This window comes from Camelus bactrianus, chromosome 10, assembly GCF_048773025.1.
Source record: "Camelus bactrianus isolate YW-2024 breed Bactrian camel chromosome 10, ASM4877302v1, whole genome shotgun sequence".
NCBI lineage: Eukaryota > Metazoa > Chordata > Mammalia > Artiodactyla > Camelidae > Camelus > Camelus bactrianus.
Genome location: NC_133548.1, coordinates 29,191,327 through 29,207,123, shown reverse-complemented (window position 1 = coordinate 29,207,123; position 15,797 = coordinate 29,191,327).

The window sequence follows — 15,797 nt, the reverse complement described above, 5'->3', positions numbered from 1 at the left end:
ATACTTGCAGATTGGCAGAGCCACCTGCCAAAGATGAGAACCTTTTAAGTTGTTGTCAAACGTCATAAAATGTGTTCCATGATTAATTTTGTGGGCACAGATTGGTTTTTGCACAGAGTCCAAAATTTGGGATATGTCACAGTGACTAAATGGCACCGGCATGCTGAATGAATTTGGAATTTGTCTTGTCAAGTGTGGGAGCAGGCACACAGATGGGCTTTGATCCAGTGGTGCTGCTTGGAATTCTCATTATAGCAATGATGTCACTTGTCACGTGGAGTGAGTGATAATGCTGCCAAGTTATGGACAAAGCAAGGCAAATAACAAAGTACAGAGGCCAGGGGAAAGGGTTTATGGCAGCACAGGAAGCTTTTACTACTAGCTGACCTTTGCCTAAATGACATAAACATTGTGTTGGGGCTGCCAAAAATATGCCTAGTAGAAATAAAAGCAGACAAGGAAACTTCCAACTAAAACAGTTTTTAAAGAAGGGCCACATAACCTGAAAAGCCTTCATTTCACAGAAGAGATCAAGTAAAACAAACATGCCCTTGCTTTTTAGATTAGGCTGTGAAAAGAATCTTTGAACTGCAAGCAAAGCGAACCAAACCCAAACCAAGCATTTTGCTTGATAAGAAAAGCTTTGTTGACTCAAAAGTTCAGCAACCATGCTGGGAAATGGGGAAAAAACAAACAAACAAACAAACAAAGATCTATAGTGGCAAAGAAATATAGCATATTCTCATCACGTGTGCACATCAGAATTCTCTGCAAGGCTTTAAAAATGCATTAATTGTGCAGCTAAAGCAGTACTTAGAGGGAAATTTATAGCTATAAAAGCCTAGGTTAAAAACAGAGAATGACTTGAAATCAATAAGCTAACCTTTTATCTTAAGACACTCAAAAAAGAAGAGCAAATTAAACCCTAAGTAAATAGAAGAAAGGAAAAAAAATAAAGATTAGAGCAAAAGTAGAATTTAAATATGTATTTAATTTATTTTCTATTCTCTATGTGTGTGTGTACATGTACAGACTAGGGGAAAAAAAGTGAGAAAATCAATGAAACCAAAATTTGGTTCCTTATGAAGATCAACAAAATTGGCAAACCTTTAGCTAGACTGTTCAGGAAAACATGAGAGAAGATTCAAGTTACTAAAATCAGAAATAAAAGAGCGGATATTACTACTAACTTTACGGAAATAAAAAGGAGTATAAGGGAATGCTATTAAAAACTATGCAAATACATATATACTCACTATATATTATATATAACTATATATATAAAAATATATATTCATATATGTAATTTATCTGTTATTTATATATATAACAATGTATATGAGTATGTATATGTATACATATATTTTTTCATGCCAGAGGCCCACCACATAAATTTTGATTCAGAAAGTCTCAAGTATGAAATGAACATTTGTATTTTCTGAAAACTGTGACAGTTTTTGTGATGTGCTGTCTTTGTTGAGAATTCCTGACCTAGCACATAATAGACATTCAAAAACAATGTATGTATTAGTTAATATTAGGTGCAGTTGCATATAAACACAGAATTCCAAAATGATAGTGTACTTAAAGTAAGTAAAAGAACTCCAGAGAGAGGTTGTTGCCGGCAAGTATGATGGCACCACCATGCCATCAGGAAGCCCAGCTTCTGTCACTTTAAACCAATATCCTAAAGACATGGCTGCCATCTTCAAGGTACTCATGACTTAAGAAGGCTGCAAGAGTTCCAGTTATTGCATGTGAGTTGCAGGCCAGGAAAAAAAAAAAAGAATAAGGTATGACACAAGAGTAAAAATCACCCTTCCCGGTGGAGTCAGCATCTTTTAAGTACCCTTTCCAGAAGTCCTGCTTAATATTTTTAACCTATATCTCACTGGCCAAAACTCAGTGACAAGGCTCTATCTTGCAACAATGAACCAGGAAATACAGAGTTTTACTTTGAATGACACAGGGCCCAGCTACAAAATCTAAACTCTGTCCGTAGAGAAAAAGAAGAAAAAGAATACTGGGATGAGCCTCTAGACTTTTTGCCATCCCATACCACAACCTCTAAAACTTAACTCTCAACTTAGTTCCTGCAGCATTGTAGGTCCATAGATTTATTTCTCCCATTAGAAAGTTTCAACCAGTTGAGTTTCAACTCAAAAGGATTTACTTAGCAAGTGCTACAGGAAACGGGAGAAATGCCAGGTGTGTTCCTCCCCTCAAGGAAATGTCAAGCAATTTGGACAAATGAAACCCATAGCAATGAAACTATCTGGATTGCTTTCTATGAGCATTTACTGAAGTGTTACATTTTACAGCTTGGCCTACTAATTTTTTTTTAATATTTACATTAAAAAATTTATTCTATCTTATTTTATTTATTTTTTAAATTGAAGTATAGTCGATTTACAATGTTGTATTAATTTCTAATGTACAGCATAGAAAACAAACTTATGGTTACCTGGGGGAAGGGGGTTAGGGGGTATAAATTGGGAGTTTGGGATTTGCAGATACAAACTACTACATATAAAACAGATGCTACTACTATTCTTGCTGTACAGCACAGGGAACTGTATTTGATACCTTGTGATGGCCTAGAATAAAAAAGAATAGGAAAAGGAATATATATGTGTATGTTTACATTTTAAAGTTTAAAAAATCATTCTGTCTGCAAACTGACTCAAACTAAAATATTTACTGAAATGAACCACAGTACTATGTTAATGAAAATTAAGTGTGAAAATTAACATGCCTTCAACCACAAACCATTCCAAAGTGTGAAGATTTAGGAAAAAACAAAATAAAAGCCCAAACTCTCTAGAGCCCATTGTTCTGACTGCTTCTTATAACTTGTCAGGTATGGACAGAGCTTTGCAAACCAGCATTAGAATAATTAGCCTCTCAGTCTTTCAACTGATGCGGTCATCAAATGGCTAGTCAGAAGACAGAGACAGGAGCCTTATCACATCAATTCCCCAAATAAGCTCTGATGACCCACTGTAACAAAGCACTGTGCTGGGCCCTAGAGATACCAGGAAGCTATCCTGCTCCCAAACAGCTCACAATGCAGTGGAAGGGGATAAGGGTATAGACATATGTGCAACCCGAGAAACAACAGAGAGATGGTGCTAAATGTTGTAATTCTTACTGTCGCCATTCTTGTTGCTTTAGTTGCAGGAGTTTTAATAGAGGTGCAAAGTGTAGTGTTGGAAAGAGTGAGATGAAGTGATTTCTCACTGGGGGTAACTGAGAAAACTTTGGAGAGCAGGGGTTCTCAACCAGGGGTGATTTTGAAGCCCAGAGAACATTTGACAGTGTCTGGAGATATTTTTAATCGTCACGACTGCAGATGGTGGGATGGGGGTGAGGATGCGACTGGCATCTGGTGGGTGGAGGCCAGAGATGCTGCTCAGCATCTTACAATGTGTGGGACAGCCCCCTCAATAAAGAATGATCCAGCACTAAATGTTAATGGTGCAAGATCGAGAAATCCAGCTTTAGAAAGAAGGAAACATTTGTTCCGGAATGATCAGAATGTTCACAAGTGGGTAAGTGGGGAATGGGAATGCCAGAGAGAGGGCTATGTGAACAAAGCCATGCAGGAAAAAAAAAAAATGTACTCTCTGTTTAGGAAATGCAGAAGGCTTCAGTGGGGGGCAGGTGTACAGCTGGGGTTGGGGAGGGTGTGGAAGAACACAGGGGTTAACCTGTAGGTTGAGGGGGATTGTGGGGGCTCCTGAATGTTTGGGTTTATTCTTTGGGCTAGAGTGAGCCACCAGAGGATTTTAAAAATTGAAGAACTACAATTGGAACTGTATTTTAGAAATATAATCAGAGGGAGAAGCTTAGACTCTCACAGTAGACAGTAAGGAAATTCCTTTGAGAGAGAGTCACCTTTGTTTGAAGGCTGTCTGTTGTTAAGCCCTGATTCTTGGAAAGTGCCAAAACTTCAAGAAGAAAGGAGAAATTCTGGATAATGGGACCAGGGTGGGATGGTGTGGGATGATAGGGGATGGGTAGGGAGATGAGACAGGGCCAGATGGAAGAAAGAAGTACGCTGCTGAGTTTTATACTGAGATCCTTCCCCCTGACCTCTAAACCTGCAGTTAATAGTTACAAAACTCACAACGTGCTTGTTGTATTTGGATTTCTTGTGGAAGATGACTATATTCGGATTGAATGAGGGTTCGAAGAACAGGAGGTGAGAGTGGGGCAATGGTGGCCAGAGGTGGGGCAAAGGATTTGGATGCTTCTGTAATAAGCAGTTTCATTTCCTTTCAGGTTCCATAGTCCTGCTGCTCAGAACGGCTCGTGCTCCCCAAATGCCCCATGCTTCCCTGCTTTTTTCCCACCTGGCTTGCTTTTCTTCTCTAACAAATTTCCCCCACCCTTCAAGCCCATTTCCATTCCCTACGCGGCCCTTTCTGCAAGTTACCAATAGGGTATTGTGTTTACTGAAGTGTTTTATCCAATCAGATAGTGAGTGCTTCAGTTCACTAAGTGGGTAGGAATGGTCCTTCGTGCTTCCCTGACTCTCCAGCAGGTAGCAAATTATCTGGTGTGTTACCCACGCTCAGCGAGCATTTCTTGTATGAAGCGTGGGTGAGGCCAGTGAGTGGCAGAAAGATGGCAGCTCTGGACCTACCTGGCCTTTGCATGGCTTTTGTTAAGACTTTATTTTCCCTTCTGATTAGTTTTATGTTGTAAACTTCATCTCCCAACTTGAATATTTCCTTCCGATGTCTGATATTCTATCAGGAAGGAAAAAAACCAGAGTATGGCGTTAAGCCGGAGTGAATGGGCTAAAATCATGTTTCAGTATGCTTTTTAGAATGCTTCTATGTTATTAATTTAACATCGACCTGCTTATTAAGATTCCATTATTAAGGAAACAATTGTAAAAATCATTAAGGGCATTTCTATGGATCTTAGCCACTGAGTCATCTTGCTGGTTCTCAATTAGCTTGAGCTGAACATCCCTCATTCAGAGTATCAGGTAAAGTTTAATTTTTCTAATCATTAGTAAACATTTGTCCATGGGCTGATTTTTATGTATTTTTGTTGTTGTTGATGTGAAGAGGGCTCGACGCAGGAGCAGCTGCATGTGTGGAACAATGCCCAGGTACAGTTTAAAGTCCCTTTTCCCAAAACATCTTTCCCACACTCGTGGTGTGCAAGGTCAGTGGTCTCAACAACTAATAAGTATTTCCCGTGAGTTAAAGCATGAAGTTTCTAGTCTCCCTCCTTTTGGAACAGAGCATATCTCTTCTGGCATCAAAAACTTCTATTTGGAATGTGAATTTGGAATAGAAGCTGGACCCAGAGGTGGGGGAGATGGCTCTTTGGTTTCCATTGCTCCAACCAGATCAAGTTCTCTTCCCTCTTAAAGAATTTTGGTGTGAAGTTTATGACACCATGACTGGCTACCCCTCATCACTGTTGTCATCTGCTTACTTGGGGTCACTCCCCATATTCCTGGAAGCTTGGAACTCACCCTCCCTCATCCCAATAATGTGCCTCTCATGATTCTTAGTGATTCCAATCTCCACATAGACGATCATTTCAATACTCTGGCCTCTGACTCCCACGACCTCTTCTCCCCTAATAATGTCCCTCTCTCTCAGTCTCAACCACTCATCCCCCCAAAATGGGCCACTCATCCCCTACCCCAGTCCTTGTCCTTATCAGTGACTCCTATCCCCACCCCCCATCTTAATCTCAAGCATTCCGCTCTAGGCCCAACACCTCATATCTTTCCAGTTGTCTTGACTTGAAAGTACTCTGACTTGGAAATACTCTGAGCAGATAATGTGCATGTCCTGCCATCTCCCCACTGCCCCTCTTGTTCCACATGTCCTCACTTACCTCACTCACTTTTTTTATCCATCCTAGATTTGGTCATCTATCCTAATCATCACTCACATTACACACTTACCTCCCTGGCACCTCTCTTACTTCTTGGTCTGTCTTTGGCAAATGGCAATCCTGGTTATTTACAACTCTATTCCTATTCTGCACTTGTTTTCTGGTTGCTGAACTTGGCTGGAGGAAAAAAACCAGTTTTACTGCATGGTTTCACTTTAAACTCATGAACCACTAAACTCAAGTGGGCCCAGCAATTATAACTCATTTCCCTAGTCTGTTCACTCTGAGTCCATAAACAAGATTTCAAACCTTCTCTCTCCTCAGACTCTCAACACTTTCTTTCTTCATCATGCTGGGCTAATGACCTTGATTCCTTTTTCGCTGCGACAATGGGAGCAATCAGAGGAGATCTTCCACATGCTGTCTCCATCACTTCTACCAGCCTACTTTCATCCATGCTCATGGTCCATCTTCCATTCTGTTACTGTGAGCAGCTGACCATGTTCCTATTCAAGGTATACCTGTCCTCTGGTGCACCAGGTCCCAGGACCCCACATCTACTCAAGGAGATTAGCAGTTTTTCTCTAGAAATTTTGGAAGGGCTCTCTCTTCTTCAATATCAGTTTATTTCCATCAGCATGTAAACATACTGTATTTCTCATATGAAAATATTCACCCTTGGTCCCATGTTTCCCTCCAGCCACCTTGCTATTTCTCTTATCCCCTCTAGAGCAAAACTCCATCAAAGAGTTGCCCATACTTGCAGTCTCCATTTCTGTTCCCCTCATTCTCTCTTGAACCACTATCATTAGACGTTTATCTATACCATTCCACCAAAACAGCCCGGGCCAATGTCTTCAATAATGTTCACGTTGTCCAAGCTAATTGTCAGTTCTCTGTCCTCATCTCACTTGAAACAGTGAAACACTTTCGAACATTTTCTTCTTTTGGTTTCTAGGATATCACCTCTCAAGTCTGCTCTGACCTTATCAGACACCTTCTTGCCTTCTTTAATGGTTCCTCTTTATCTCCCTGGCCTCTTAATTTTGCAGGGCCTCCAGAATTCCATCCTTAGACTTCTTCTATTTTCTCTCTCCTCTCACTGCAGTCTTATAAGTACATACTAACTCTATCAGTGCTGTCTAATAGAAGTATAATGTGAGCTGCAAATGTGAGTCATAGATGTAATTTTGAATTTTCTAGTAGCCTCATTTGAAAAAGTAAAAAAGATACAGGGTTAGATGATTTTTAATAACATATTTTCCATAGCTCTATACATCTAATATTTTAGCATTTCAATATGTAATCAATATTAAATTATTGAGATGTTTTCCATTCTTATTTTCATACTTAAGCCTTTGAAATCCAGTGTGCATTCTACATTTAGAGCACATCTCAGTTTGGACTAGCCACATTTTAAGTACTCACTAGCCATAGTGGCTTCTGTATTGCACAGCATGGATTAGATACTGAATGTTGGTTTTTACTAAGTGAGGGGAGGAGTCACTGAAATGTTTTGAGGAGGGAGAGAACTTCACTTGATTTCTTTTTAAAAGGTCGCTCTGGCTGCCACGTTGAAAACAGAGACGATGGGAACAAGGAGGAAGCAGAGAGACCAGATAGGAGGCTAACACAGGTGGAAGACAGGGAGACAGTGGGGAAGTTATATTATAAGAGATGTAACAAGTGGTGGTATTCTGAAGGTAGAACAATTAGGATTTCTAGACGGATTGTACAGAAAGAAAGGAGTCCAGGAGGACTCCGGGGTTTTTGATCTGAGCTACTGAAAACATTGGAAGAACGGAGTTGCCTTTAAGGGAGATGGGGACGGCTGAGGATGACCAGGTTTGGGGAGGGCAGATGGGTTTGGCTTTTCCATTAGACACATTTAAAAAAAGAAGATAGTTTCAGATAGTGATAGATTGTTAAGAACAAGAGAACAGCTGTCAAGTAGTGTGCTCCTTAGACAGGCTTATCACTGAAAGCATCTCAGAATAAGGGGCATTTGCTGAGTCCGGAATGATGGAGTGAGGCCAGCCAAGCAAACATCTGGAAGAAAAGCATCTCAGATGGAGGGGACTACAAACAACAACAACAACAACAACAACAACAACAACAACAACAACAACAACAACAAACCCTGAAGTGGGCATGGCTGAAGAAGGGAAAAACAGCCAATGCATCTGAAATGAGTAGATGGAAAGGTGGGCAGGGGCCTGCCCTCCAGCGCCTTGTCAGCTGTGATAGAGGAGTTTGGAGTCCGTGTTCTGTGCACTGGGGAGCCTCTGGGAGGTTTTAAGCTAGAAGTGGCATGATCCAATTAACGTTTTACCAAGAAAACGCTGGCTCCTAAGTGGTGAATGGATTTATATTATATTACAGTAGTTATTATTGTTCTTCTTATTAGAGGGGACAAAAGTAGAAGCAGGGAGAGCACTTAGAAGCTTTTCCAGGAACTGGGCAAGACGCGACGGCCCTTCCCATGGCCCTGCTCTACCTGTCTTGTTCTAAGTCTTTTCTTGAGTTCAAGGGATTTCTGGCGGTAGGGAAAAAAAAAAAGATATTCCCCTCCACTCTCTCCTCCAGCAGGGTCACACTACTTCCTGCCCGCAGCAGGAGACTCAGGACATGTTACTGAGTGAATGATAAGACTCTACTCATCAAGGCTCGAGAGCAAGTTTTTCACATATTTGTCTTTCTTGCAGGTCGCATTTTGTCTGTCCCATAACTGAGACTCAACACATGTCTGTTGGGGTGGGGCAAAGCCTCCTTTCAGATAACTGGTTTATGGAGAGGGTCCTTGGAGAGCCGAAGGCAGTAAGTAAGGAGGGTTTGGGTCTTGCTGGGGTGGAGGGTAGAGAGAGGGCAGGGAAGGTGGAGTGTGTTGAAAGAAGGGAGGCAGGTAGAGACACCGGCTTTGAACACGCCAAGGACAGAGTTGGCCTACTTTGTCATTTGGCCTCTGGCTGGCCCGCTTCCATTGATGTGGTGTGATCTCTCTGTGTGGGAATGGCTGAAATGGTTTGATCACCATGGGACCATAATCCAGCCTCCAAATCCTTCATTAAGGAGATCTTTCTGTTCAGCCTTGTTCAAAGCCAAGCCTCCAGGAATTTGCCATCCAGCATCAAAATTCTCTCTGTTGGTACTGATGCTGCAAGTCCCAGCAAACGCAGGACGGCAGGCTGAATTCAGGCTTTCTGGTGCCCCTCCTTTCCTGGCTGGGACAGATGTCCTCAGGCCTAATATCAGCGTAGCAGAGAGTTAAATGCTGGGCTGTGTCTCTGCTTTGCTGCATGTACTGGGCTTGAGTTTGATTCTGTCCCATCAATGTCTATGGACTGAGGGATGACATTTGGCACCAAGAAACCCAGGTGTCTTCCTGGTTTTCAGTCTCAAAAGCCTCGTTCTTTTCCTTCAAGTCTCTGCAGATATTTGAAATCCATCTCTCATCGCCCAGAAGTTTCAGTGCCTTTAGATTGGAGATCTACACCCATAACTGACGATCCACTGGTCTCCCATTCTTGGCGTCTGACCAGAGCCCACAGGGCTGGTTACAAACTCGTTGTTAATTACCACGTGTAATCACATTAGATCCAAGTTCGGAGACACCCTACTTTATTATTGTTTTGGGTCTGAAATGTGTACAGTTTTTTAAAAAGCATGTTGTTTTTGTATTCTCATTAGGAGCTGGGGATTTGGAGTGGCACCATTGTGCTGTTATTTACATGCTTTTCCTGGGGGTGGGGAGGAGAGGAAAAGATTTTCCTTTTTCCATCGACAATTGCTCTCATTTCTGCATTAAGAGGGTGGAAACTTGTTTCCTCCCTCATCCCCTTTAGGCAAAGAGTCCATGGCTCAGATTCACAAAGGTTGTTGATTTTGACTTTGGGTTGCCCCACTGTGTTTTTCCCCTTCTGTCATACTACCCTAAATAATAGGTAAGTTCTTCTAGCCAATACTCCCTGAGGGTGGGGTAAGAAAGGCTGCCATTTAAGATTATTTTTTTTTTTAAACTTTGAATAATCTGCTTTTATGTTCACCGAAATCAGCCAGGTTGGTGGCATATTGTCCTTTGTTCCTATATCTGAGCTGAACTTAAAGTTTAAATGGTGCCAGAATGAATCGCATTGCTTGCATCCTTTTTTTTCTAAATAAACTTTTTTTTTTTTATTATTTTTTTTTAAAGGAGGTACTGGGGATTGAACTCAGGACCTTAGGCATGCTGGGCATGCTAAGTATGCACTTTACCACTGAGCTATACCCACCTCCCTACTTGCATTCTTGTAAGTAACTGCAAAACATCCCAGATTCTAGAGCCCAGGAACCGATGGAGGACGGCATGCCTGGGGACGTCACTGCTGCCACGTTAGCCACTCCCAGCTTTGCTAAATACTTGCATTTATGATATCTTGTCTCAGCCCCATGTAGAACTGAGGCCATTCTAATATCATTCTTGCCCATCACCTCTCTCCCTCCTTTCCCATCCCACCTCATTCACACATTCTTGCTTTACAGCCAGCTACATATCTGGCTAAGCCTCAGTTTTCTGGTAAGTTTCTCATAATAAAATAACTGCCTTGCCACGGGCCACAGAGTCACTGAAGATCCAGTGAGATAATGGCTAAGAAAGTGCTTTGTTTCTACAAATGTAGGCTGTTGTCAATATCATTTGCTTACTGTTCTTTGTTAGCTAGTTTTGGGGAGGTAGAAATTTTCCTCTCCCCTTCTAGGTTCTTCTGGCTGGTCTAAGAATTCAATTGACATAAGATGGATTAACTGGGGGAAATCAGATACAAGTTTAATAACCTGTGTGGATGGGAGAGACCCAGGAGAATGACTCACTCACCAAAATGGCTGAAACCCTCACCTGATGCACCATCTTTAGCTAAAGACAAAAGAGGATGTTGGGGAGCATGCTTTGGGACTTCAAAGGGAAGGAAGGCAATTGACATGGAGATGGAAAAGCAAATGTGTGGTAGACAAATGTTTGCTGGACCAGGTGGAGACAATAGGACACAGAGAGGGATTTTAACAAGCAGAATTTGTTAGGATCCTTCCTGTCTACACACCTAGTTCATACTAGAATGATCCATGGGGACAGCTCCCTTCCTGCAACAGGTCTTCTGTCTACATTCTTTAGGCAGTTAGGGGCAGGGGCAAATATTCTTCTCGAGCCTTTTGGGCCTTGATTGTTTTCAGCTGGAAATAATCCACATGCCAAAGAGACATTCTGAGTTGGCAAATTTGACTCCCCGCCACTAGCTGCATGGTGTAGCCTGACTTGTGTATCAAATGTGGAAGCTCTGTTGGTCCTGGTAAGTGGAGGACCATTTCAAAGCCCCATGAAAATGCCTGAAAATGAAACCCTATAAGAAAAATTTCTCACTGGATGGTTCATTCATTTACTATGTACATTATTTATACTCTTTTTCATTGGGGGCATAGGTTGAATGTGGCTGCCAGGACTGGGAAATAAAAGGCAGCATCATAAGTTCATTGGGGATCAAGTTTTCCATCCAAATGGCCACCACTTAAAATTGGATTTCCCCTTGATTTTCAATAAATGGACAACAACAGAAAGTGATTTGTTCTAATTATATCGCAACAGGAATTCTAAGCTTTGCTTTGCAAATAGCTACTTTTATATCCTAATAATGAGTTTTGAGGGGAAGAGCTCTGAGCCTTTTCAGCATATTCTTTGTTTTCTCTGTTTTATCCCCATGAGGAAGATGGATAAACTTGAGGCCTGAGGAGGAGCAGAAACTCCCCAAAGTCTGAGTTGTGACGGCTCCTCACCTCCTTTTGTTCATTTACACATTCCAAATGTTTTCTACAAGCTTTATGAAAAAAATAACTGAGTAAGTCTGTGTTTACAATTTTCACACTGACTTTTAATTTACTTAATTTTTGGTTAGTGTTCACTCTAGGTTTCTGATGGTTGAAAGCTGCCTGCTAAAAGCTGCTTTCTCTGTCCCCAAACAATATTTAAACCACTTCCGCCTAATCAGATCTGCTAGGTGAAGCCCATCTTCACGCAGGAAGAAAACAAAAGGGAGCAATATTTATCGAGTGTCTACTCCATGCCGGGTCTTGTGCTAGGCTCTGTACACAGGTCGTTCCATTTAATCCTCACATCAACTCTGTGGACTATATAAAATTATTTTCATTTTATTGACAAATACCCTGAGACTAGTCAGTTGCATCAGGATTAAACTATCTCTGTTATCTGCTTACGAAATATTTAATTCCCTAGATATTCTGGTCCACAGGATTTGCATTTTTGAAACATTAATAATCTTTCTAAAATTATAGTCACATCTCCCCACCCTGAGAGACCCCACTGCCTTTGATTTAAAAAAAAAAATCTACGAAGTAGTAAAGATTTAGTTGTAGTCTAAAAGTTAAATATAAATCTGCAAAAATACTAATAATACGAATAATTTTCATGAACTATAAAGATAAAGTAACATATTAGTGGGCTTGCTTACATCAAGATTTAGCAGTTTTAATTGTGACTTACATTAAATACCTCTGATTGCAGTGTATGGTTTTAATAGAGTATGCAAATAGTCCCCATAGTTGTTCTTTGAATTAAAAGATCCTCTGAGTATCCCAGTGGTTGGGGAACCACCAGCATACACACTGCTGAAACTGTACCAAGTGCAGGGACCATCCTGTGCTCTACAGCTTTCATCACTGACACTCCAGCAATGCACGTATCCGCCTCTTCATGGCTAGGAAGATTGTGTCACCTTTTTTTTTTTTTTTAAAATTTTATTTTTAGTTTTGTTTTTTGCTGTTGTTGTTGAGGGGGAGGTAATTAGGATTATTTTTAGAGGAGGTACTGGAGATTGAACCCAGGACCTCATGCATGCTAAGCATGTGCTCTACCGTTTGAGATATACCCTTCCCCACCAAGTGTGTCATCTTTGCCCAAGGTAAGCCCTTAGAGCTAGCGTTACCTTTTTCAGCCAAATCTGAGCCACTTAAAATGCCACTATGAGCACAGTGGGATCACCCCTTGTGGAAACTTGCAAATAATATCAATACCAAGAAGCTAAAGGGCAGAAGAGCAGAGGGACTCCCACCTTTTCAGTTGTTGTTGTTTTTCCTGGGGGGAAGAAAACTAGAATTTGTTGCACAAACACTCTGCGCCTGGCTCTCCAGATGCCATTATCTGATTTATGTCTCAAAACAACTCTGCAAGGAAGATATCACTATTCCCATTTTTTAAAACAAGAAGTAGTTAAGCATCTTACCCACAGTCATGGGGAGGCTTAGATTCAAACCTAGGTCAGCCTGTTTCTTCCTACTACATTAATAGTTCCTCCTTGGGGGAACACTTCCCAGGATTTTCTTTATAGAAGAGTCGTCAAATATAACAGAACAAGTACATTTTAAAAAATAACATGAAAATTTTAAATGTTCATAGAAACCATTTCTAGTCCATTGTTGGACCTTTTGAAGTTCTAAGTTAATATCCAAAAGACCTTTTACCAATTCATTTTATTTCCTTCCATCTGCCACCGGCTGGAGCTACTGTATAAAAGCCTTAGATCACTTAGATCTCAAGGTGTAGCTCTGGAATATGGAGCTAGACTGCCTGTGCCCTCAAACAGCTTGGGATAAACTCTGGAAAATTACAGATTGAGAGATGCAGTGTCATAGGGGGTTAAGTAGTTGGGCTTAGCTACCGAGTAGTTATGTGACTTGGGGCAAGTTAGGTTGACTTTCACCCCCTGTTTTGTTAGCTGTAAAATGGAGATAACAGGGCCAATCTTGTGGGGCTCCTTATAGTGAGAATTAAATGTGAGGAGCTTAGTACAGAGCCCACCACATAATAAATGCTCCAAATATGGCCATTAACATCACTCATAGTTATTATTATTCACTTTGCATCAGTATCGCAGCCCATGGGATGCTCAATTCATTGTAATTACAATTCATATTATTACTCATCATTGTGTATTCACACATCACCTAGCAGATGATAAGTACTACATGACTCCCCATAACTTGGTGTATGATTTTGGGGTGAATGGTTTGGATGTTGTACGGTTGAGGGATTACTACACTGTTGAGCTGGAAAATGACCCAGGCATTCTCTGTTGGAGGGATGAGGATCACCTCTGAAGAGTGAGTTCATTTGTTATGTCAATCACTCCATCAAGGCTGGAATTCCAGTGAGTGACAGAGAAGGTCAAAGAGAAAATTTCTCCTGGATGAAATGTGCTAGCTCCCTGGGAGATAACTTCTTCGTGATGGGTGGTAAGATGGCATCCACACGTGGAGACACTGTGCTTGGAGATCAAAGGAAGCTGCTGAAGGAATTTTTGAGGTGGGTTGGATCCTTTTGGGCCAAAGTAGTGTTTCCCAATATTCATTCTGTAGACTTCTTGTCTCATGTGGATTAAGTTTCTACGGTCAAGTGAGAATGGGAAATATACCATGTTATGTTCCTTTCCCACGTTAGGAAGTCACAATGCATATGAGACATTTAAGGCTCTAAAAATACTGTAGGAATCAACCCTTCTTCCATTTATGCCTGATCATGAGTGATGCCCTCATCTTCGCCATGAAAATGTTTTTTAAAAGATTTGGGGGGAGCTTACATATGTAAAATTTGGAGATAAGTGAAACAGTAACATGCCTATTTATATTTAATTTATAAATTTAGATGACATAGGTATTCATTTTTTTTGACATAGGTATTCATAATGGCAATATTATAGAAAAACATTTATTTAGAAACATTGCTTTTGTGAACTCAAATTTTATGAGTTTTTTTTTTTCTGCTCACACAGATAAACCCCCAGGGGAAAGGAAAGTCCTGGGGATGCAGACTTGACCTCTCTTATTCTGTCAACCATCTCTCCCTGTGGTCTTAGCGCTGACTACCCACTGAAACCTCCCTGGAGGCTGAAAAACCACATGATGGCACCTGAAAACATTTAAGTCAGAATCTCTGGAACTGGACCCTAGGCATCAGTGATTTGCAAAGTCTTCCCTAGGGTTGAAAGGGTTAAAGTCTCTTAGCAGGTCATCAGTCCCCTTATGTCAACCTTCTGAAAATTTAAAGAGCAGTGACCTGTTGAAAGGAGTCAGGGCTGAACTGAGAAAGCATCTGTATGATATGCATGTTTCTTCTTGTATCTCCCCTCTACTTGCAAGTCACTCCTAATGCCCCCATTACAGAGTTGCTCACAGAAAGCCCTGGCATAGCCCTGATGAAGAAGCTGTTTCTCCCAATTCGATGGGATGTTACTGGTAATGAGCAGTCTTATTTCTGAACTGACTTTGAGTGCTGGGAAAGCATATTGGCTAATATTTCATTCCTTTGGTTGAGTTTATATCTTTGACAACAAATGCTTATTGTTGGGGCTACACAATTCTCATCTCTTTCCACTTCCCTTCACTGGGGCATGCTTCCTCTATGTGTTAGTTCCTCAGACGGGAAGGAGAATCTGCAGTGACCCTTCTTCTCAGCCATAGGCTGCCTCCTTGTGAGCTGTAAAGAGGGCAAAAGAGCGAGTAGGAAGCAAAGACTAGACTCCTTCTCCTATGGAGGTGGCCTACTTAGAAGGCGGTCAATTTTAAAGATAAAAACCAAGAACACCAGTGGGGAGCAATCACAATAATACCTTACGGGTGTAGGACATGTTGTAACTTTTAAAACACTTGAGTATCCATCACTTTTCCTTTGAAACATTGCAAAGAGATTGATGGCACAAATACCGGTAGCCTTGTTTTAGGACAAAGAGACAACAGAGATGCTGTGGAGATGAATCAATTCCCCACGAGAACAAGGACAAGGACAGAGGTAGGACTGGTAACTGAATCTTTAGGTATTACTCACCTTGAGCGGCTTTAAAGGTCACATGGTAAACCAGTGGTCCCCAGATCTGGCCACTTACTAGAGCAGCCTG